The sequence below is a fragment of the Scyliorhinus torazame genome, chromosome 15 (assembly GCF_047496885.1).
Source record: "Scyliorhinus torazame isolate Kashiwa2021f chromosome 15, sScyTor2.1, whole genome shotgun sequence".
NCBI classification, from domain to species: Eukaryota; Metazoa; Chordata; class Chondrichthyes; order Carcharhiniformes; family Scyliorhinidae; genus Scyliorhinus; species Scyliorhinus torazame.
In genome coordinates this window covers 124,779,358-124,804,750 of record NC_092721.1, presented here as the reverse complement: position 1 = coordinate 124,804,750, position 25,393 = coordinate 124,779,358, and the positions used below count along the sequence as shown (strand labels likewise).

Sequence of the window (25,393 nt, the reverse complement as noted above, 5' to 3'; positions counted from 1 at the left end):
ACAGTCAGGTTCCACAAACAGCAATGAGATAATAATCTATTTGTGATGCTGGTGGGTAACTAGAGGCACATTTCCAAAAAATAAATAGAGGCACATTATTGGGTTAAAGGGAGGAGGTGCATAAAAGGCCAACATCAATGGAATATAATTTGGGTGTGCAATCTTGGTAGTGGAGGTCAGAGTAGGTTTGTAAGGTCACAGAAATATAACTGCTCCTAACCCCTAAAGTATGTAATTAAAGGTGTCACATTATATAGTCTACTATTTGAAACTGAAGGGTTAAATTACTAGTTTGGGCAAACGGTTCACACCCAAAAAGTTAACTCATTTGTTTGCTCCACAGATGCTGCATGACCTTCCTGTCTTCAACATTTTAGGTTCATATTTCCAGCACCTGCTCTTCTGCTTCTGGTGAATATTGGTTAAGTGTTTACTATATGCAACGTTATCTCCAACCTTTCATTCAAGGACATCTTTAGTACAGCTTCAGGTTCAATATACTGAATATAAAAGAGGCCGATATATTAGTGCCGTCGGTGACATTCCGTCATAATTAAATTCAATTCTAAGTAGCAATCGTCTGCTGTGCCTGGCTTCCTTTGAAGGATGCCATTCCAGTTCACTGGAAGACCGTGAAATAGTCGGAGAGGATAAAACACTCAAATGTCAATCAGCGCTCATTCGTCATATTGAAATGCTCGATTGTGCAGACAGCCTGGAGGCATTTACCATACGCCTGTGAGAAAGCTGGTATTTTTACGGTACATTCACTTATGCTACTTCTCTGGCATCTGTTTTGTGAACGAAGGGTGTGAGCTAGCTATTATTTGGAGCTGATAACAGGAAGTTGAATGCAGACAAGTCCCCACCCACTAACAGCATGGTTGCTGCTGAGGCAAGTGTAAAGCGAACAAAGAAATGACAAGCAAAACAGTAAACTGTGCTGGTAGCGTTCCAAGAGACATACTTTCCCAGCTTGTATGGCTTACGCTTGCTGGAACATTTCAAGCCCGATTTGATCTCTGAAACGTTGGGAAGGTGGTGTTTGCTACTTGCAGGTAAGTTCAATAATATCTGCGTTGTACCTGACTGAAAAATCCGTGTTGTGCTCTGTAACTGCATATTGAGCAATTGAGCTCTATTAGCTCTTTCTCAAGGATAGAAATTGGTTCGGTCTTTAATTAAGGATATTTTTGAATGGTGGCAGATGCAGGACTGGGGATTAATAAATATAGGATATCTGCTTCAAAGATATTTAAGCCCATAACAACATAATACACTAAACAGAGCATTGATTTTTTTTTTTCACCAGCAAGTCGTATGTGTTCGTGGTTTCTGAGGTTGCTTTTGTACAGTTACACAATGTACTCTAGATGTCGACTTTATTGTCTAAATAACTGCACTGTCCTTCACATTTAATCAGTTTTTCAGTTGCACTCTGGAACACTACCAAACTGATCTACTGTGAGTGATAACACTCTCCCCTTTATGGCTGATATTCTGATAACAACCAGTTCCAGCTTTCTGTTAAGAGCGAGGTTCAGAAGGCAAGTTATTTCTGCAGTCTGTCAGCTACATTTCTGGGACATGGAATTAGCCAGCTCTCCCGGTCAGACGTAGTCCAGGGATAGTATTGCATTGAAAAGAAAATACTTGAAACATGCTTCATCCTTTAGTTGAAGAACAAGGCACCACATTTTGATCAGAGTCATTTAAGACAGTGTAGAATTGTATTCAATGTCAGAGTTTTTTCCTTCCTGAATGCTGTATAATATGGTTCTACAGGTACAGGTAGCCCTCCAGTACTTCATTAATTTTCCAGTACAAAATCAAAGAAGGATAAGATAATAGTAGGATTTTGAACATAGCTTGAGTTTGGATGTTTTCTTTATAATTATGAAAGTTCACTGGACATTTTAATACCTTCACACCATAAACAGAGTTAAGGAAAACACAGATATCCTCTTTTTAAATCCGGCTCTGGTTTGATTTACATCTTAGAAATTCCTGTTCAACAAGCAGATGATCCAATTTCAAAAGCAGTTAGGAGAGATAACTGTATACCTTGCCCAAGTAAACATTGTTCCTTTCAGAGATTGGGCAGTGAGTGTTGATGGGCTGTTTGTCACAGCAAAGCTAAATCCTGCCCTTAGCTGTGATCCTACTCTTATCTCTGAGTCAGACCGATTCAAGTTGAGGGTGTGACCTCATACAGACTTGAGCATACAGCCAATTCAATGTGGGAGTGCTGCATTGTTGGAAGAGCCACCTTTTGGATGGCTCCTCCTGCTCTGCTGTCTTCAGTAACACTGGCCATTCCATTCTTCCCAATATTTCGACTTCACAGCAACAACTTGCATTGAAATAGCACCTTTAACAAAGTAAAACATTCCAAGGTGATCAGAAGAACTTTTCAAATAAAATTTTATACTGAGCCACATAAGACAATTTGAGGACAGCTGACAACAAAACTTGATCAAAGAGGCAGGTTTTAATGAGTGTTTTAAGGGAGGATAGAGTGGTTGCAAAGTGAAGAGGTTTAGTGAAGGAATTTGAGAGGTTGGCCTCTTGGCAGCAGGAGGCATGGCTGCCAATTGATACATAAGAACATAGAAATTAGGAGCAGGAGTAGGCCACTCGGGCCCTCGAGCCTGCTCCGCCATTCAATAAAATTATGGTTTATCTGATTGTAACCTCAACCCAACATTCCTGCCTATCCCCAATAACCTTTCACCCCCATGTTAATCACAAATCAATCTACCTCTACCTTAAAAGTATTTAAAGACTCTGCTTCCACTGCTTTTTGAGGAAGAGAGTTCCAAAGGCTCATCACTCGCTGAGAGAAAACAAAATCCTCAGTTCTGTCTTAAATGTGTGACACCTTGGGCGTCATTCTCCGCCAGCGGGAGTCTCCGTTTTGCCGGCGCCCGGGGGTTTCCCGACGGCGTGGGGCTGCCCCACAATGGGAAACCCCATTGACTGGCCGGTGTAACGGAGCATCCCGCCGGCCGGTCGGGGCAGAAATGTGGCGGGGCGGGATGGAGAATTTCGCTCCTTATTTTTAAATAGTGAGGCTGAGTTCTAGATTCTCCCACAAGGGGAAACATCCTTTCCACATCCACCCTGTCAAAGCCTCTCAGGATCTTCAATGTTTCAATCAAGTCACCTCTTACTCTTCTGAACCCCAGTGGATACAAACCTAATCCGTATAACTCCTCCTCAAAAGACAACCAGCATATTCTAGGATTAGTCTGGTGAACCTTTTCTGAATTGCTTCTAATGCATTTACATCCTTTAATAAGAGGACATTACCGTACACAGTACTCCAAATGTGGCCTCATCAATGCCCTGTATAACTGAAGCATAACCTCCCTACTTTTGTATTCTGTTCCCCTCGCAATAAACTCTCTCATTCTATTAGCTTTGCTAATTATTTGCTGCATACTAAAATTTTGCGATTCATGCACTAGGACCCCAGATCCTCCTGCACCTCAAAGCTCTGCAATCTCTCACCATTTAGATAAGCTTTTTTATTTTTCCTGCCAAAATGGACAATTTCCCATTTTCCCATTTATAGAATCAGAATCTCTACATTGTTGAAAGAGGCCATTCGGCCCATCAATTCTGCACCAACCATCTGAAAGAGCACCCTACTCAGGCCCACTCCCCCGTAACATTGTAACCTCACCTAACTGTTGGACTTCAAGGGGCATAGCCAATCTACTTAACCTGCATATCTTTGGCCTGTGGGAGGAAACCGGAGTACCCGGAGGAAACCCATGCAAACACTGGGGGATTGTGCAAACTCCACATAGACAGTCACCCGAGGTTGGAATTGAACCTGGGTCCCTGGCGCTCTGAGGCAGCAGTGCTAACCACTGTGCCACTGTGTGAGTCTCCTTGTGTCCTCTTCACAACTTACTTACCTCCCTACATTTGCATCATCAGCAAATTTAGCAACCATACCTTTGGTCCCCACATCCAAGTCATTTATATAAATTGTAAAAAATTGAGGCCACAACACTGATCCTTGTGACACACCAGGCTTCACATCCTGCCAACCAGAAAGCGACCCATTTATATCTACTCTCTGTTTCCTGTTAGCTAGCCAATCTTCTGTCCATACCTATGTGTTACTCTCTACACCATGAGCCTTCATTTTCTGCAATAACCTATGATGTGGCGCCTTATCAAATACTTTCTGGAAATCTAAGAACAGTTCATCCACCAGTTCCTCTTGACCCAAAGCACATGATACTTCTTCAAAGAACTCCAATAAATTGGTCAAACATAATCTCACAATTTCCCTAAGGCAGATGATAAGCTAACAGGCCTGTAGTTTCCTGCTTTCTGTCTCTTTTCCTTTTTGAATCGGGGAGTCACCGACATTATTTTTCCATCTAATGATGGGGAGATTAACATTGAAGCAAGAAGTCAGAATTGGAGGAGCACCAAGATCTGAGATGGTTTAAGAATTGGTAAAGACTACAGAGTGAGGGAGGGATGAGACCATGGAGAAATTTGAAAACCAGGATGAAAAATTTAAAATGAGAGACTTGCTTAGCTATGAGCCAATGCAGTAATTGAACACAGAAATTTTAAAAATTCATTTATAGGAAATGGGCTTCACGGGCTAGGCCAGCTTTTATTGCCCAAACCCTAATTGCCCTTTAGAAAGTGGTGGTGAGCTGCCTTCTTGAACCGCTGCAGTCCCTGCCGTTTAGTTAGACCCACTGTTCTGTTAGGGAGGCAGTTCCAGGATTTTGACCCAGAGACAGTGAAGAAATGGAGATATATTTCCAAGTCAGGGTAGTGTGTGACTAGAGTGAGCTTCCAGGTAGGCTGTTCATATGCTACTGCTGCCCTTGTCCTTCTATGATAGTGGTTGTGGGTTATTAACATCCCTGCCATTTCCTTATTCTCCATTATAATTTCTCCTGCCTCAGATTTTAAGATATCTTATTAAGGAGCCTTGGTGAGCTACGGCAGTGCATCTTGTAGATGGTACACACACACGGCTGCCACTGTTTGACAGTGTTAGAGGAAGTGAAAGCTTTTGGAAGGGCTGCCAATCGAGCGGACTGCTTTGTCCTGGATGGCGTCAAGCTTCTTGAGTGTTGTAGAACTGCATTCACCCAGGCAAATGGAAAGTATTCCATCACACTCCTGACTTGTGCCTTGTAAATGGTAGACAGGCTTTGGGGAGTCAGGAGTTGAGTTACTTGCTGCAGAATTCCTAACCTCTGACCTGCTTTTGTAGTTGAAGTATTTATATGGCTAGTTAGTGTCTGGTCAACTTGTAAGCCCCCAGGATGTTAATAGTGGTGAATTCAGTGATGGAATTGCCATTGAATGTCAAGGAGTGATGGTTAGATCCTCTCTTGTTGGAGATGGTCGCTGCCTGGCATTTAAGTGCAGTGCAAATGTTACCTGATGGTTCTTCATTATTTCTGGTGTCGTTTGTTTACGTTGTCTACTGTGAAACAGACACTTATTAACATCTCTGCCATTTCCTTATTCTCCATCATAATTTCTCCTGTCTCAGATTTTAACAAAGCTTATTCACTGATGTTAAAGTGTTTGTCACATCCTGTTACACTCTGCTTATCTTGCTTCAAATTGCCGCATTGTGCTGTGGTTCTGACTTTTCTCTTTAGAGACACTGTCTGTGCAGAGTCTGCACATCCTCCCCGTGTGTGCATGGGTTTCCTCTGGGTGCTCCGGTTTCCTCCCTTTTGTGAGGGCCACGAAGAATCCAGCACGACTTTTAAGGATACAAAGTAATAACATTTATTTACAATAACATATATATATATATATATATATATATATATAACAGCAGCAGCAACTTCCCTTGCTGCACACTCCTTCCTGCTAGTTCCTGAACTGGCCAGCTTTATTTATACTAGGAGTTTACTAATGGTTTCTCCGCCCCCCTCATTGGGGAAGCTCATACTCCCACAGGATTGTGGGATTGTCATTAGTCCCCAGCCAATGGTAAGTAGGCAGGTTATAACACTCCCACAGTCCAAAGATGTGCAGGTTAGGTGGATTGGCCATGCTAAATTGCCCTTAGTGTCCAAAATTGCCCTTGGTGTTGGGTGGGGTTACTGGGTTATGGGGATAGGATGGAGGTGTGGACCTTGGGTAGGGTGCTCTTTCCAAGAGCCGGTGCAGATTCGATGGGCCGAATGGCCTCCTTCTGCACTGTAAATTCTATGAATAAAATTTACTTGAACCACCCCCACAAGTTTTTTTTTTAGTTTAAAGTCCTATCTCCAGCCCTAGTCATTTTTTCAGACAAGTCCTGTATTCGCTAAACAGATGCTGGACATCGGAAATTATCAAGAGAAAATGCTAGAAATGTATATCAGCATGTGTGCAGAGAGAAACCTCTAAAATCTCCTTATCATCTGCTGAGCATTTACTGTTTTCATAGCTGTATAGGCAAATCAAGATTGCTTACAAAAATAACAGGCTGATGCCGAAATCAGGAAAGGCGATTGGGTGGGGGTTTGTTTTAAAATTGAAACATCTGTGATAATTGAACCAAAAGTCTCTTCCCACCAAACATTATAGCAATGCCCAGTGTCTCTTTCTTCTGTTTGCATTAACTTATAAAAACAAAACATGAGACAGACATGAATTCATTTTCCTCTACCATAATGAAATGTATATTCTCTGTGCCTTGCAGAGCCAACTGAGAACTGTAATTAACCCTGTCTGTACTCTTTTAAGTGTGAAGTGATTCACGGGCCCTTCTCCCCTTTCACTCACAAAAGACTCTCACTTCTCCTCTGCAATAGGGTATTTTTCCATTAAAAGGATTTCAATCTCTTTTTCACACCACAACAGGATATCTCCCCCTCTCTTTTTGTCATGGTTTCTTTCTTCATCTTTCCTCCCCAATTCGAACCTCATCTTACTTCCAATGAGGCCTTGAAAAGAGAAGAAAAGGGACAACATTCTGCAGAAACAAAGCCAACTTTTACTTTCGTCTTGGCAATTTCACTCCAATGTTGTGTTCATAGGAAGCCCAAAAAGCAGACAATATTTTGTGAAATTCGAATTGGCACTTTCTCTAGATTTAATTTATATTTTCTGTAATAAAGCGATGTTGTCCAAGCAACTTGTGTAACACTCAAAAGGCATGTAGCATTTTTAAGGAAATACAGAAGGTACAAAAGTAACCTGGTGGAAAATCAATACAACGTTATCAAAAACTTAAAACTAAAGCATAAAAATGAGCGAAAGTGTGTGCTTTGCAGTGTTCATCGATCACAGATCACATTGATGAACCAATAAATGTTTGCATTCCAAGAAAGTCCTTGTTTTTTAAAATACATTTAGAGTACCCAATTCATTTTTTCCAATTAAGGGCAATTTACCGTGGCCAATCCACCTACCCTGCACATCTTTGGGTTGTGGGGGCGAAACCCACACAAACACGGGGAGACTGTGCAATCTCCACATGGACAGTGACCCAGAGCTGGGGTCGAACCTGGGACCTCGGCACCGTGAGGCTGCAGGGCTAACCCACTGCACCACCGTGCTGCTCAGGGAAGTCCTTGTTGTAGGAGAATGGCCTTCCTGCCTCAATTTGTACTTGTGTAGCAATAAACAATATAAAGGTACAAAGGGCACAAATTATCTTATGAAGGATGAAGTGTTTAACAGAAATGTACTTCAGCAAATATTAACCAATCTAATGGATGAAAGATAAACAAATAAGGCAATGGGTGGAATTTTACACCGACTCCCACCAGTGAAATAATCCATGCCTATCAAAGTCAATGGGCGGAATCTTATCAAATATGATTTTTAAAAATATATATTTATTCACTGGATTAGGACATGCTGGTTAGACCAGCATTTATTGCCCATCCCTAGTTGCCCTCCAGAAGGTGGTGATGAGTTGCCTTCTTGAACCGCTAATGTCCTTGAAGTGTAGGTACACCCATTGTGCTTTTAGGAAGGGAGTTCCAGGATGTTGTCCCAGCGACAATGAAGGAACGGCGATATATTTCCAAGTCAGGTTGGTGAGTGATTTGGAGGGGAATCTCTAGTTGGTGGGGTTCCCAGGTATCTCCTGCTCTTGCCCTTCACGATGACTACCATCTAGGGTTTGGAAGGTGTTGTCAAAGAAACCTTGGTGAGTTACTGCAGTGCATCTTGTAGATGGTACACCTGGCTGCCACTGTTTGTCCGTGGTGAAGGGTTTGAATGTTTGTGTAAGGGGGAGCAATTAAGCGGGCTGCTTTGTCCTGGATGGTGTTGAGCTTCTTGAGTGTTGTTGGAGCTTCACTCATCCAGGCAAGTGGGGAGTATTCCATTACACTCCTGACTTGTGCCTTGGAGATGGTGGACAGACATTGCGGGGTCAGGAGGTGAGTTACTTGCTTACTCCTAGCCTTTGACCTTCCCTGGTAGCACAGTAAGGTAAAGTGTCAGTTCCACTGAGAAAACAGCATGAATTTCTCACGGAACTTTGAGGCTCTTCATTACAACCCTCACGAAACCTATGGTAAGGGACCAATTAGCCTCCCCAAAAGCCTCATCGAGTAAAAGCTCCCCCGATGAAGGGAGGGACCCCCATCTCTGGGATAATTGATTACATAACCTCACGGCACCAAGAGTTGCGCCCATTCGGATTCCCTTTCAGGTGAATGGGCACTCCCTAGAGATGGAGTTGGGCATGGGAGCCACAGTTCCAATCATCGGGAGACAAATAATCGAGGAAAATTAGAATATTCAAGGAAAATTAGGACAGGATTGAGTCTGCGGGACACAAGCGAGACTTGCGACCGATACAGGGAAATCCCTCTCCATAGCAGGACAACGGTGACCCTGGAGATCTATGGGCAACAATCCAATTGGCTGCCATTGATTATAGTGAAGGGCCCCATACCGAGCCTATTGGCTGCAAAGCATCCACCTGGACTGGCAACAGATCTTCCGGATGGGCATTGGAGGTCAATACGAGGTGTTGGGAAAGTACTCCGGCTTTTCAAACAGGCTTTGGTAAGATCAAGGGAGCCATGACCAAAATACAAGTGGACCCGGAAGCACAGCCTAAATACTTCTGGGCCCGCCCGGTCCCCTACGCGCTGTTGGCGAAAGTCGAGGTGGACTCAGCCAAGTAGAGGGCCTCTAGATCATCCGGCTGGTAGAGTCCGCCGATTGCGCAGCGCCAGTAGTCCCCATACCTAAGCCGGACAAACCAGTTCAACTGTGCGGCGACTATAAATTGCCTATGAATAAGGCCTCTCATTTGTGCCGGTACCCGGTTCCATAACTGAAGATTTGTACGTGAAATTGACTGGGGGTCATTTATTTACTAAGCTCGACATGAGCTATGCTTATCTCTAGCTGGAGCTGGATCCAGAGTCCAGTTGTTATATGACTATTAATGCACACAGGGACCTTTAGGATTATATTAGGCTATCATTTGGAATGTTGTCAACTGGTGTCATTTTTCAACGCGTCATAAGAACATAAGAACTAGGAGCAGGAGTGGCCATCTGGCCCCTCGAGCCTGCTCCGTCATTCAATGAGATCATGGCTGATCTTTTGTGGACTCAGCTCCACTTTCCGGCCCGAACACCATAACCCTTAATCCCTTTATTCTTCAAAAAACTATCTATCTTTATCTTAAAAACATTTAATGAAGGAGCCTTTACTGCTTCACTGGGCAAGGAATTCCATAGATTCATAACCCTTTGGGTGAAGAAGTTCCTCCTAAACTCAATCCTAAATATACTTCTCCTTATTTTGAGGCTATGCCCCCTAGTTCTGCTTTCACCCGCCAGTGGAAACAACCTGCCCGCATCTATCCTATCTATTCCCTTCATAGTTTTATATGTTTCTATAAGATCCCCCCTCATCCTTCTAAATTCCAACGAGTACAGTCCCAGTCTACTCAACCTCTCCTCGTAATCCAACCCTTTCAGCTCTGGGATTAACCTAGTGAATCTCCTCTGCACACCCTCCAGCGCCAGTACGTCCTTTCTCAGGTAAGGAGACCAAAACTGAACGCAATACTCCAGGTGGAGAACATGCTGCGAGGGCTACCGCATATGACAGTTTATTTGGATGACGTCATGGTCATCTGAGCCATGGAGCGAGAGCATTTGAGCAACCTAGACGAGGTACTCCCCCGATTTTCTGAAACGGGCGTACACCTCAAGAAGGATAAGTGTGTTTTCCACTTCAAGGAGGTTGTCTACTTGGGATACTGTGTGGACTGGAATGGACTGCACCTGGTAGAGGAGGAGGTGCGAAAGATTCAATGATCTCCCACTCCAGAAAATGCAACTGAACTACTCTCCTTTTTAGGACTCATAAGTTATTACGGGAAATCTATTCCTGGTCTGGCAACCATGCTCACCCCTGACATGCTTTGCTGAAAAAGCACCAGGAGTGGGCATGGAGAGCACCTCCAGATTAAGCTTTTGCCCAGGTAAGAAGACAGTTGCTGTCGCCCGGCCTGTTGACTCATTACGACTCCACCAAACCGTTGTTGGTCACGTGGGATGCTCCCATGTCACACCACATGGAGGATGGTAGAGAGCAGTCGATTGCATTTGCGTTCAGGACACTGGCCCCGGCAGAAAGGAGGTTTTAGCAGCAGTGTTTGTGGTGAAAAGGTTCCACCAGTACGTATACAGGTATCATTTCACTATCCTGATGGAACACAAGCCATTACTGGGACTCTTTAAATACGACAAGTACTGATAGCATCTGCCAGGATCCAAAGGTGGGCCCTATTATTAGCGGCGTATTAATATAAGTTTGAGCATCGGCCACCAATGCAGATTGTGAATGCAGATGCATTGAGCAGGTTGCTGCTGCTGACGTGCCGCTTGTCTCCACCCAGTGAGAAAGTCGTCACTATACTGAATTTCATGGATACCTTGTCAGTCACTGCTGCCCAGATCTGCGAATGGACACAGAAATACCCGATAGTGTCAAAAGTCTGCTGAGTGGTATTGTATGGAGATCAACACCGAAAGCTGTCCAACGACTTGCTGACCTTTGCGATCAAGATGTTGGAGCTCGGTGTTGAGGATAGTATTCTCCTGTGGTCCCGCACCAGGACCGAAACCCCATACTACAGGATCTACACAATGGACACCCAGGGGTCTCAAAAATTAAAATACTGGCCTGTAGCTAAGTGTGGTGGGCAGGCCTGAATGGAGAAATAGAACTGTAGGCCCAACAGTGCGCCATCTGCCAAGAACAGCAGAAACACTCGCCCACCGTGCCACTTCATCTGTAGGAATGGGTGCATCTTCATGCCGATTTTGTCGGGCTTTTCCAGGGATCCATGTTCCTGCTTATAGTAGATGCACATTCCAAGTGGCTGGAGGTCCACAAGATGTCCTCACACACATCGAGAGCGACAAGTGAGAAGCTCCAGCTCTCTTAGCACACATGGCATTTCAGAGGTGTTGATCACCGATAACAGCATCCCCTTTACCAGTAAACCGAGTTCAGGGGTTTCATGAGAACCCTAAGGACAATCAGTCATTCCTCACACATCATGTGAGTAAACATCTTGCATCATTTATCCTCCACGATGTACGAATGCTGTCTCCCTTCCTTTGCAGGGAAATCAGAACAGGAAAGCAGACCATCCTCGCGCTCCCTAGAAACCAGATCCGAGTGGCTCAGACAAGGAGTTCGCTGACATCACCGTAGAAGAGGCATCATGCCTGTCACCTGCACCCTCCTCCAGTGCAGATACTCACACCTCGGAAGCATTGAATCGTAGACGGGTTTCTGGGTCACTCGCTGGTGAGCACCTCAGAACTGGGACATCCCAGGGATCTGGCACTTGGAGGAATGCTAGAGCCGAGGACTTTGCTGAGCCCCTGCCCAATGGCGTGTTCTCATCAATAGAGCCGAGAAGAGTGGTCACTTGTTCAAAGACAGTTGTTTGCTGCTGGCCAAATAGGGGAGCAAAATGAATCACCACCCCCACCCCCTCGCTGGCCTTTAGGTGCAGCAATCAGCCTGGCACTGGACCCTTGACCCCCCCAAGATCTCCGGCTAAAAATGTGGGGCTAACAGGATAACCAACCAGTCCTAACAATGCCCATAGTTTTACAACGTTCGGGACGACTTGGCAGTCGTTGATGGTGTCCTCCTGAAGCTGGACCACATCGTGATCCCACACAGCATGCACCGGCTTGTCTTAGAACAACTGCACGAAGGCCATCTCGGCGTTGAGAAGTGCCGGCGGAGGGCCCGAGAGGCTGCGTACTGGCCGGGAATAAGTGAGGACATTGCTAACACTGTGCTCAATTGCCCCACCTGTCAGCGGTTTCAGCCGGCACAACCCCGTGAGACCCTTCAGCCCCATGAGTTGGTCACATCCCTCTGGTCGAAGGTGGGCGTGGACCTGTTCCATGCGCTCGGCAGGGACTACATCATCATCATCGACTACCTTTCCAGCTATCCAGAGGTCATACGCCTGCACGACACCACGTCACCGGCTGTCATCCGGGCCTGCAAAGAGACCTTTGCTCGCCACGGCATTCCGCTCACCGTGATGTCAGACAATGGCCCCTGCTTTGCGAGTCAGGAATGGTCTCCCTTCGCCAGCTCATACAACTTCACACACATGACATCCAGTCCTCTGCATCCTCAGTCGAACGGCAAAGCAGAAAAGGGCATCCATATCGTTAAAAGGCTCCTCTGCAAGGTTGCTGATGCAGGATCTGACTTCTGCCTCGCCTTGCTGGCCTATCGCTCGGCCCCACTGTCCACGGGCCTATCACCGGCCCAGCTGCTTATGGGTCGCACCCTCAGGACCACTGTGCCATCCATTCACGTCCCAGACCTCGACCATGCTCCGGTACTTCGGCGGATGCAGCAACAGCGTGAGCAACAAAAGGCAACACATGATGCTCGGGCGATTGATCTTCCTGCCCTAGCGCCTGGAGATAATGTCCGCATATACCTTCCGGAGGGCAGCTGGTCGGCAACCGCTGAGGTTCTCCGACAAATAGCTCCCTGCTTGTTCCTGGTTCGTCTGCCTGATGGCTCTATTCACCGCCGCAATCGGCGTGCCCTTCGTCTGGTTCCGCGCTCGCTACGTGATCCTGCACTGGTGCCACGCCCTCCTGTTGTCCCTGCAATGACTTTGTTGACCTTCCGGACACCCTGCTTCCTCCTCACTCGACCGTGGCCCGGCCTGTTCCTCAGCCGGTGGATCCTGACCCACCCTTGAGGCGGTCAACCCGAATTCGTCGCCCACCTGAGAGACTTAATTTATGAACCTTTTCATATTGGACTCACTGACTTGTTCTGACATACTGTTTCAGACTTTTTGCCATACTGTTTAAGATTTTGTTATTATTTGTTAATAACATTGGTTTCGTTCTAGGTGTAACATAGTTTCTACATCTGGAACCTTCCTGTGAAGATAGTATAGCCACATGTACATATTGTTGTAAATATTGCACACACATGATTAGATGCATTCACCACACTTCTTTATTTATTATCATGTAGGCACATATTCTTTGCGAAAAGGGTGGATGTCATGATATTTAGATCAGCATATCATGGTGCAATCAAACACACACTGATGGACAGGCAGTAGGACCAACCAACACACACACAACATCGCAGCCAATCACCAGTGAGAGCACACGCACTATAAAAACAGGGGACACTACAGTTCCCGCTCATTCCAGTAGCAGCCAGCTCAAAGCACCAAGCTCAGAGCCTGCCACTCAGACATTCACCATGTGCTGAGTGCCTCACCCAGATAATGATAGGACAGGGTCCACAGATTAGCTGGTAATGCACGTACCCAAGTTAGCAGTGTGCTGTCACAGCTGAGTAGTTAATAAAATTGAGTTACACCATCTCCAGCCATGTTGGATCATTTGTACATCAGAACACCCAACACGACAAGTCGGTTGGTCCGTGATCTCAAACTTTGGTATCTTTTTCTTGACGGAAGAAGGTGGAAGAGAGTATGTCCAGGGTGCGTGGGGTCCATAATTATGCTGGCTGCCTTTCTGAGGCAGCGAGAATTGCAGACAGAGTCAATGGATGGGAGGCTGGTTTGTGTGATGGATTGGGCTACATTCACCACCGTTTGTAGTTTCCTGCGGTCTTGGGCAGAGCAGGATCCATACCAAGCTGTGATACAACCAGAAAGAATGCTTTCTATGGAGCATGTGTAAAAGTTGGTGAGAGTCGTAGCTGAGAAGCCAAATTTCCTTAGTCTTCTGAGAAAGTAGAGTCGTTGGTGATCTGGACATCTAAAAACTTAAAGCTCTCGACCCTTTCTACTTCATTCTCTTGATGTAGACAGGGGCATGTTCTCCACTACGCTTCCTGAAGTCGATGACAATCTCCTTTGTTTTGTTGACATTGAGGGAGAGATTATTGTCGTCGCACCAGTTCACCAGATTCTCTATCTCATTCCTGTACTCTGGCCACACAGTCATAGGTGTATAAGGAGTATAGTAGGGGGCTGAGGACACAGCCAGTGCTGAGGATTATCGTGGAGGAGGTGTTGTTGCCTATCCTTACTGATTGTGGCCTGTGGGTTAGAAAGTTCAGGATCCAGTCGCAGAGGGAGGAGCCGAGGCCAAGGCCACGGAGTTTGGAGATGAGTTTTGTAGGAATGATGGTGTTGAAGGCTGAGCTATAGTCGATACATAGGTGTCTTTGTTATCTAGGTGTTCCAGGGTTGAGTGCAGGGCCATGGAGATGGCGTCTGCTGTGGACCTGTTGCAGCAGTAGGCGAACTGTAGTGGATCAAGGCAATCCGGGAGGCTGGAGTTGATTTGTGCCATGATAAACCTTTCGAAGCACTTCATGATGATGGATGTCAGAGCCACTGGATGATAGTCATTAAGGCACTCTGCTTGACTTTTTTTTGGTACAGGGATGACGGTCGTCTTCTTGAAGCAGATAGGGACCTCTGATTGTTGTAAAGAGAGATTGAAGATGTCTGCGAATACCCCCGCCAGCTGATCCACGCAAGACCTGAGTGCTTGTCCGGGTACCCCATCCGGGCCAGTGGTTTTCCGAGGGTTGACCTTCGAGAAGGCTGCTCGGACGTTTGCAATGGTGATCTCAGATACAAGTTCATCCGAGACTTCCAGGGTGGAGGGCGTGCTCTCGCTGACTCTTGTTCAAAGCGGGCATAGACTGCATTGAGCTCATCAGGAAGGGGTGCGTTGGAGCCGATGATTTTACATGCCTTCATCTTGTAGCCCGTTATATCTTGCAGACCTTGCCATAATCAGTGGGGGTCCGTGTTGCTAGCCTGGGACTCGAGCTTGGTCCGGTACTGTCTTTTGGCATCTTTGATGGATCTCCTTAGATCATATCTGGCTTTCTTGTTTTGGTCAGGGTCGCCTGACTTGAACGCCTCAGACCTAGACTTCAGCAAGCAGTGGATATCCCTGTTCATCCAGGGTTTCTGGTTGGGAAACACGTGGATTTGCTTCTTTGGTGCAGTCTTCTACACACTTGTCAGTTACTGTAGCGGCGTATTCGTTCAGGCTGGTCGCAGAGTTTTTAAATAGTGACCAGTCCACTGACTCTAAGCAATCCCTTAGAAGATCATCCGATTCCTCAGACCAATAATGCACAACCTTCTTTGACAGATTCTCCCTTATTTAACTTCATAACCAAAAAAACAGCTTACAATTACCCCTTCAGGCAACTATACAATTTCCCATTAAAGAACAAGAAAAGAAAAGCTCTTAATCCAGTTTAAAATTACCAGGCATAGAGTAATATTTACTTTATTATACAGATTTGGCTCCAGTTGGAATCCTTCAGACTCTGACTGAATGTTTTCAAAAGCTGCTTCAACTAGGTTGTTTTAGCCTCTTCCTCGTCTTCAGACAAGACTGTTCTGCTTTAAAATATTATTACTCCGTTTTTAACTCTCCTGTTTGGAAAGAATTGTGGACTCAGAGTCAGGCAGATCAGAACTCAGCCCCTCTCGCTCTCAAAGCTTCTCCAAACTCACTGCCCCTCTGCCTTTTGTGGCTCCGCCCAGCAATGACTGTCATAATATGCACGCATGCACATCATGAGTTAAAGACGGGCAGTGACAGACACCCAGGTGAGCCAATCAATGTACAGAACACCAGAGGGGGGCTTCAAACTATAAAACACACGAAACATTAGCACTCTGCCTCTTTCCACTGGTGACAACTGTAGTGACAGTCAGGATGTACAAATCATTCAACACCTTCTACACGTGGATCAGAGCTAGCCTGGGCTAGATAGTTAATGTTAGTTTACTTAGAGTAGTAGAGAGTCAACTCATAGGCAGCAGTTACTGAAGTTCAATAAATCTTATTGAACCAACGCCTACGTTTGGTGTATGCTTGATCATTTCACTGCATCGTGTTGCAGTCCGTGTTACCCCAGGGCGAATAAAACAACATGATACCAGGTGTGGCTATTGCTTCTGAGTAATTTACCTTCGAAAATTCACTGACGACCAGCGGCATGGAAAAGATCCAGGCACCTCCACAGCTCCGGATCTCCGGGAACCTTGGCGCCAACTGGCGGGTCTTCAAGCAGAAATTCAGTCAATACCTTGAGGCCTCGGGCCTCGAAAGTGCGTCCGATGCCCGAGAAATCACGCTGCTACTGTCGATTGCGGGGGACCAGGCTACCCAAATCTTCAATTCGCTCACTTTTGACGATGGTGAGGACAAGGTCAAGTTCCAGACCGTCTTAGCCAAATTCGACAGTCACTGTGAGGTCGAGACGAACGAAAGCTACGAGCGTTATGGCTTCCAGCAGCGCCTTCAGGGTAAGGATGAGCCTTTCCAGTCTTTTCTCACTCATCTTCGCATTCTAGCGCAATCCTGCAACTACGGAGACACCGCTGACTCCCTCATCAGGGATCAGATCGTGTTTGGCGTCCACTCCGACGCCCTGCGGGAGCAGCTCCTAAAAATAAAAAATATGACCCTACCAGTGGCCATCGAGGTATGCAAAGTCCACGAACAGGCGAAAAGTCACTATTCCCGCCTTAAGTCAACAGAGCAGGACCAACTTGCCTCCCACGAGGCTGTGTGTACAGGCCATCGCCTGAATGCGGCGCCTGAGCATTGATGAAGGCGGCCATTTCGCGTGCTTTTCCCGGGGTCCCACGCATGTGCACCACGGTCGGGAGAACGAAGCGGCCGAAGACTACACTGCGCAGGTGTGAGCGGCGGCTGACCGCACTGCGCATGTGCGACGCTGCACCGAGCGTCACAACATCGACGTGAGGACGTGCCCCAACTGCGACACCGCCCATTTAAAGCGGCAATGCCCTGAAAGAGGCAGGCGATGGCTCAACTGCAAGAAGCTTGGCCATTATGCGGCTTTGTGCAGGTCTGCACCTCCGATAGGGGGCGAAAACAGCGCCGGAGGACAGAGCCGGGAGATTTAAAAAGCGCGGGAGGAGAGAGCCGGGACAGCGAAAACAGCGCGGGAGCAGAGAGAGCCGGGACAGCGAAAACAGCGCCGGAGGAGAGAGCCGGGACAGTGCTGGGAGAGGTGAGTGCACAAAAGGTGTGGCAGGAGTGCCTTTAGTCACGGAGTGCTGATTGGAACAGAGTGCATCTGAGTTTAGGTGAGTGACTGAGTGCTGATTGGAACAGAGTGCATCTGAGTTTAGGTGAGTGACTGAGTGCTGATTGGAACAGAGTGCATCTGAGTTTAGGTGAGTGACTGAGTTCGGGTGAGTGGCGAGCGAGGGCTGTGTTTTTGTTGGTGTTCGGGTTTATCCTTGAGGTTCTATAAAGAATTTTAAAAAAAAATATTTAAAATAATTAACTAGTTGAATATGGCTGGACAGGTGATGTGCTGTTGCTGTATGATGATGGAACTGGTGGATCCCATTGAGACCGTCAGTGGCCACATCTGCAGCAAGTGTTGGCTGCTCGAGGAATTTCGGCTCAGAATTGATGAGCTGGAGACCGAGCTGCACACACTGCGGCACATCAGGGAGGGGGAACATTACCTGGACGCTTTGTTTCAGGAGGCAGTCACCCCCGGTAGAATAAGTTCTGTTAATTCGGACAGTGGTCAGGGACAGAGTGGTGTGACTGCAAGGGAGGCAGGTAGGGGGATCCTGAGTTTAGGAGTTGAGGAGCCTCAGCCCTTGACCTTGTCCAACAGGTATGAGGTACTTGCTCCCTGTGTGGATGAGGAAGAGGGCTGTAGGGAGGATGCGTTGACTGACCACTGCACCGTGGTACAGGAAGCCATTCAAGAGGGGGGAGCAAAAAGACAAGTGGTAGTTGTAGGGGATTCTATAATTAGGGGGATTGATGGCATCCTTTGTAAGCCAGATCGAGAGTCCCGCATGGTATGTTGCCTGCCCGGTGCCAGGGTGAGGGACATCTCTGATCGGCTTAAAAGGATTTTGGAGAGGGAGGGGGAGGATCCAGTTGTTGTGGTCCACGTTGGGACTAACAACATAGGTAAGACTAGGAAAGAGGACCTGTTTGGGGATTATCAAACACTAAGGACTAAATTAAAGAGCAGGTCCTCCAGGGTTATAATCTCTGGATTACTACCCGAGCCACGTGCCAATTGGCATAGGGTTGAGAAAATTAGAGAAGTTAACACATGGCGAAAGGAGTGGTGCGGGAAAGAGGGATTCTATTTCATGGGGCATTGGTATCAGTACTGGGGCAGGAGGGACCTGTACCGTTGGGACGGTCGTCACCTGAGCCATTCTGGGACCAGTGTTCTAGCGAATAGGATAAATAGGTTGGTCACAAGGACTTTAAACTAGCAAGTTGGGGGGAAGGGAAGTGTAAAGCTATGGACAGTATAATGGTTAATGGAGATCAAGGCAGCAGGTTATGTGACAGGTTATTATGTAGAGATATGGGTTCAAAGACAAGGAAAATTAGGAGAAAGAGTAAGAGGAAAAATAAATTGCGAAAAGTTACTGATCAAGGTGTTAGGATTCATAACAAAGACATAAAAAACAGCATAAGTGTACTTTACCTGAATGCTCGTAGTATACAAAATAAGGTAAATGAGTTGATGGTGCAAATCATCGTGAATGACTGTGATTTAGTGGCCATTACTGAAACATGGTTAAAAGATGGTCACGACTGGGAGTTAAATATCCAAGGGTATCAGACTATATGAAAGGATAGAATGGACGGTAAGGGCGGTGGTGTAGCTTTGTTGTTGAAGGATGGCATCCGGGCAATAGTAAGGGATGATATTGGTGCTATGGAGGACAAGGTTGAATCAATTTGGGTGGAAATCAGGAATAGTAAGGCGAAAAGGTCATAGAACATAGAACGATACAGCGCAGTACAGGCCCTTCGGCCCACTATGTTGCACCAAAACAAAAGCCATCTAACCTACACTATGCCATTATCATCCATATGCTTATCCAATAAACTTTTAAATGCCCTCAATGTTGGTGAGTTCACTACTGTTACTGATAGGAGTAGTCTATAGGCCACCAAATAGTAACAGGATGGTAGGGCAGGCAATAAGCAAAGAAATAACAAATGCATGTAGAAATGGTACAGCGGTTATCATGGGAGATTTTAATCTGCATATCGATTGGTTTAACCAGGTTGGTAAAGGCAGCCTTGAGGAAGGAGGAGTTTATAGAATGTGCCCGGGATAATTTCCTGGAACAGTATGTAATGGAACCTACAAGGGAACAAGCGGTCCTAGATCTGGTCCTGTGTAATGAGGCAGGATTGATTAATGATCTCATAGTTCGGGATCCTCTTGGAAGGAGCGACCACAATATGGTGGAATTTAAAATACAGTTGGAGGATGACAAGGTAAAATCAAACACTAGTGTTTTGTGCTTAAACAAAGGCGATTACAATGGGATGAGAGAAGAACTAGCTAAGGTAGACTGGGAGCAAAGACTTCATGGTAAAGCAGTTGAGGAACAGTGGAGAACCTTCCAAGCAATCTTTCACAGTGTTCAGAAAAGGTTCATACCGACAAAAAAGAAAGACGGTAGAAAGGGGAAAAATCGACCGTGGATATCGAAGGAGGTGAGGGAGAGTATCAAATTGAAGGAAAAAACATACAAAGTGGCAAAAATTAGTGGGAGACTAGAGGACTGGGAAGTCTTTAGGGGACAACAGAAAGCTACTAAAAAAGCCATAAAGAAGAGTAAGGTAGACTATGAAAGTAAACTGGCTCAGAACATAAAAGCAGATAGTAAAAGCTTCTACAAAAATATAAGACAAAAAAGAGTGGCTAAGGTAAATATTGGTCCTTTGGAAGATGAGAAGGGAGATTTAATAATAGGAGACGGGGAAATGGCTGAGGAGCTGAACAGGTTTTTTGGGTCAGTCTTCACATTGGAGGACACAAACAACATGCCAGTGACTGATGGAAATAAGGATATGATAGGTGAGGACCTTGAGATGATTGTAATCACTAAGGAGGCAGTATTAGGCAAGCTAATGGGGCTAAAGGTAGACAAGTCTCCTGGTCCTGATGGGATGCATCCCAGAGTGTTAAAAGAGATGGCTAGGGAAATTGTAAACGCACTAGTGATAATTTATCAAAATTCACTAGACTCTGGGGTGGTCCCAGAGGATTGGAAAGTAGCAAACGTGACACCACTGTTTAAAAAAAGGAGGTCGGCAGAAAGCGGGTAATTATAGGCCGGTAAGCTTAACTTCGGTTGTAGGGAAAATGCTGGAATCTATCATTAAGGAGGAAATAGCGGGGCACCTGGAGGGAAATTGTCCCATTGGGCAGACGCAGCATGGGTTCACAAAGGGTAGGTCGTGTCTGACTAATTTGGTAGAATTTTTTGAGGACGTTACCAGTGCAGTAGATAACTGGGAGCCAATGGATGTGGTATATCTGGATTTCCAGAAAGCTTTTGACAAGGTGCCACACAAAAGGTTGCTGCATAAACTAAAGATGCATGGCATTGAGGGTAAAGTGGTAGCATGGGTGGAGGATTGGTTAACTAACAGAAAGCAGAGAGTGGGGATAAATGGGTGTTTCTCTGGCTGGCAACCTGTAACTAGTGGGGTCCCTCAAGGATCAGTGTTGGGCCCGCAGTTGTTCACAATTTACATAGACGATTTGGAGTTGGGGACCAAGTGCAATGTGTCAACGTTTGCAGACGACACTAAGATGAGTGGTAAAGCAAAAAGTGCAGAGGATACTGGAAGTCTGCAGAAGGATTTGGATAGGTTAGGTGAATGGACTAGGGTCTGGCAGATGGAATTCAATGTTGCCAAGTGTGAGGCTATCCATTTTGGGAGGAATAACAGCAGAATGGATTATTATTTAAACGGTAAGATGTTAAAACATGCTGCTGTGCAGAGGGACCTGGGTGTGCTGGTGCACGAGTCGCAAAAAGTTGGTGTGCAGGTACAACAGGTGATTAAGAAGGCTAAGCGAGTTTTGTCTTTCATTGCTAGAGGGATGGAGTTCAAGACTAGTGAGGTTATGCTGCAATTGTATAGGGTGGTGGTGAGGCCGCATCTGGAGTATTGTGTTCAGTTTTGGTCTCCTTACCTGAGAAAGGACATATTGGCACTGGAGGGAGTGCAGAGGAGATTCACTAGGTTGATCCCAGAGTTGAGGGGATTAGATTATGACGAGAGGTTGAGTAGACTGGGACTGTACTCATTGGAGTTTAGAAGGATGCGGGGGGATCTTATTGAGACATATAAAATTATGAAGGGAATAGATAGGATAGATGCGGGCAGGTTGTTTCCACTGGTCGGGGAAAGCAGAACTAGGGGGCATAGCCTCAAAATAAGGGGAGGTAGATTTAGGACGGAGTGTAGGAGGAACTTCTTCACCCAAAGGGTTGTGAATCTCTGGAATTCCTTGCCCAGTGAAGCAGATGAGGCTCCTTCTTTAAACGTTTTTAAGAAAAAGATAGATGCCTTTCTAAAGAATAAAGGGATTCGGGGATATGGTGTATGGGCCGGAGAGTGGAGCTGAGTCCACAAAGATCAGCCATGATCTCATTAAATGGCGGAGCAGGCTCGAGGGCCAGGTGGCCTACTCCTGTTCCTAGTTCTTATGTTCTTATGATCAGAGCTCCCAGCAGGGCGTGCAACCAGACTCGGACAAAGTCAAGGCCATCAACACAATGAAGAACCCAGAGGACAAGAAGGCGGTCCTCCGCTTCCTGGGAATGGTATATTTTTTGGTGAAGTTCATTCCCAACCTTGCGTCACACACCACGGCCCTCAGGCACCTGGTGAAGAAGTCCACCACTTTCCAGTGGCTACCCGCACATCAAGCAGAGTGGCTTGAGTTGAAAGCGAAGCTCACCACTGCTCCTGTTCTAGCTTTTTTTGACCCAGCGAGGGAGACTAAAATCTCCACAGATGCCAGCCAGGACGGCATTGGGGCTGTGCTCCTCCAGAAGGACGACACCTTGTCCTGGGCTCCAGTGGCCTACGCATCAAGGGCCATGATCCCCACTTAGCAACGATATGCTCAAATAGAGAAAGAATGCCTGGGCGTTCTCACTGGTATCGTGAAATTCCACGATTATGTCTATGGTCTCCCGACCTTTACAGTAGAGACGGACCACAGACCCCTCGTGCACATTATACACAAGCACTTAAATGACATGTGACCCAGGCTCCAGCACATTCTCCTTCGACTTCGCAGGTATGATTTTGAACTGGTTTATACACCTGGAAAGGAGCTAGTCATCGCGGTTGCCCTGCCGCGTGCCATCGCCTCGCCTTGTGAGCAGGTAGACTTCATACACGACATTGAGGCACAGGTACAACTGTGTGCCAGCACCCTCCCGACATCCGACGAACGTCTCGTCAACATTCGAGAAGAGACCACCAAGGACCCTCTTCTGCAGCGGGTCATACATCACCTCACGAATGGCTGGCAGAAAGGGCAATGCCCCCAATACTATAATGTAAAGGATGACCTAACTGTTGTCGAGGGGATCCTCCTGAAATTGGATCGCATCATCATTTCGCGCAGCCTCCAGAGCTTGGTGCTCACGCAGATACACGAGGGACACCTCGGTATTGAGAAGTGCAGGCGCAGGGCCCGGCAGGCTGTCTATTGGCCCGGCATCAATGAGGATATAGCAAACATGGTCCTCAATTGCACGACCTGCCAGTGCTTCCAGCTTGCTCATCCCAAAGAAACGGTCCAGCAGCACGAGATCGTGACCTCTCCGTGGTCTAAGGTCGGAGTTGACCTTTTTCACGCCAATGGGCGTGACTACGTCCTGATAATTGATTACTTCTCCAGTTACCCCGAGGTGGTGACACTGTCTGACCGTACATCCAGGACTGTCATAAAGGCCTGCAAGGAGGCATTTGCCAGACATGGAATCCCGCTCACGGTTATGAGCGACAACGGTACCTGTTTCCAAAGTCAAGAATGGTCCAACTTCGCAAAGCAATACCACTTCCAGCACATCACCTCGAGCCCGCATTACCCGCAATCTAATGGGAAGGTCGAAAAAGGGGTCCATATCGTGAAGCAGATGCTCTGTAAGGCTGCGGACTCCGCTTCGGACTTTAATCTTGCTCTTCTGGCGTACAGGGCAACCCATCTGTCCAACGGTATGTCTCCGGCACAGCTCCTTATGAACCGTAACCTGCGGACGATTGTTCCGGCTATTCAAGTGCCTGACCTGGACCACCTTCCAGTGCTGCAAAAGAGGCAGCAGATCAGAACCCGGCAAAAGCTGACATACGATGCTCAAGCTACTGATCTGCCCGTGCTCTCTCCGAAGGACGCTGTTCGCGTCAAGTTCCCTGGTGGAGGCTGGTCAGCTCCAGCTGTTGTTGTTCGACAGGCTGCTCCCAGGTTGTTTGTGGTTCGCACGGCTGATGGATCTATTGTCAGGTGCAACAGAAGGGCACTACTCAAACTTGCCTGCCCATCACCGGATCTCACATTCCCAGATGTCGTTCTGCCTTATCCGGACACCTCGCTCCACGAGGCCACCAATCTGGCTGCATGCCAACCTGTCCAGACACCACCATCCCCACTTCCACCTCTCAGGCGGTCCACAAGAATCCGACGACAGCCCCAACGACTGGACTTATAAATAGTTCCTTTGGATATATACTGTTAGTTTCTGCATGCTATAGTTACTTTTGTAAATATGTGATATGCTCTAAGCAGCCGACATTTTTTTTAAAAGGGGGATGTCATAATATGCACCCATGCACATAATGAGGTAAAAGCAGGCAGTGACAGACACCCAGGTGAGCCAATCAACGTACAGAACAGAACATGACCAATCACCAGACAGAACACCAGAGGGGGGGCTTCCAACTATAAAACACACGAGGCATCAGCACTTTGCCTCTTTCCACTGGTGACAACTGTAGTGACAGTCAGGGTGTACAAATCATTCAACACCTTCTACATGTGGATCAGAGCTAGCCTGGTCTAGATAGTTAATGTTAGTTTACTTAGAGTAGCAGAGAGTCAGCCCACAGGCAGCTGTGTGCTTCGTTACTGAAGTTCAATAAATCTTATTGAACCAACGCCTACGTTTGGTGTATGCTTGATCATTTCGCTGCATCGTGTTGCAGACCGTGTTACCCCAGGGTGAATAACACCACAATTACCTCCTCTCCCAAGCTAAAAAAGCAAATGATCTCTGCAGGCTGCAAAAGCACATTAATTCCCCAGTCAAACCACAGTCTATTAGCCTAGACTGAAAATAAAACATTACTTTGTCAATTTCACCTTCTGTTTCCTAGAAGCAAAACAAAATCCTTTAAAAAATATATGTTACTCTCAGGCTGATAACCCTTAAATTGCTCAATATTAGAATCCAATATTCTTAAAGTCTTCCAGTCATCACAAAGGGCACATCGTATTCTGTTTTTGAAGCCTGGAAACAATCTGTGTGCTCGGCCTGTAATTGGGTGTTTTCATAATTTCAGAGATCGCCAGAGAGTATTGGAAGCAGCATGAAGTAATGGGCCCTATTCTGTGAGGGAGCAAAGGTCTCTTTCTTACAAGATTTCTCAGAGGCAATGCAACAGAAACGCAGAGGACCGATGAAGTTAGTAAATGGCTCAAGGCTATCAGAGTGCATTATAACCTGCTTTATCTGCTACACTGAGAATTATATCTGACAATTCTGTAAAGACTTTCTACAATCCTTGGCCCTTCGTGAACTTCATGAAAGGCAATAGTCTGGAGTAACAACCTGGAGTTCACTGGAAAGTCTGCACTCTATCCCTTATCATTGTAATTCCTTCCTGATCCTATGTTGTTTTTTCTCATGTTGATGGAGATGTGTTATTGATTTGAACACTACAATTAATATTTTATCCTTAAGAATACCAGGGACTGTCGTGTTATTCAGCCTGGGGTAACACTGACTGCAACAGGATGCAGTTGGACTGTAAAGCATACACTAAAC

The 25,393-nt window shown here is 46.3% G+C and overlaps 1 protein-coding gene across 4 annotated transcripts in view; it reads left to right on the top strand.

The window, feature by feature from the left end:
* The first annotated feature begins 603 nt into the window (after window positions 1–603).
* The window catches only part of st6gal2a (ST6 beta-galactosamide alpha-2,6-sialyltranferase 2a), a 248,051-nt gene continuing 223,261 nt past the window's right edge, over window positions 604–25,393 (top strand). The window contains exons 1-2 of one of the 4 annotated variants that reach the window (XM_072476677.1): window positions 614–1,058; window positions 24,909–25,030. The gene's annotated coding sequence lies outside the window, so the exon portion shown is untranslated. Of the gene's footprint in view, window positions 1,059–24,908; window positions 25,031–25,393 lie in introns of all 4 variants that reach the window. The other 3 variants (XM_072476680.1, XM_072476678.1, XM_072476676.1) reach the window with 3 other exon arrangements.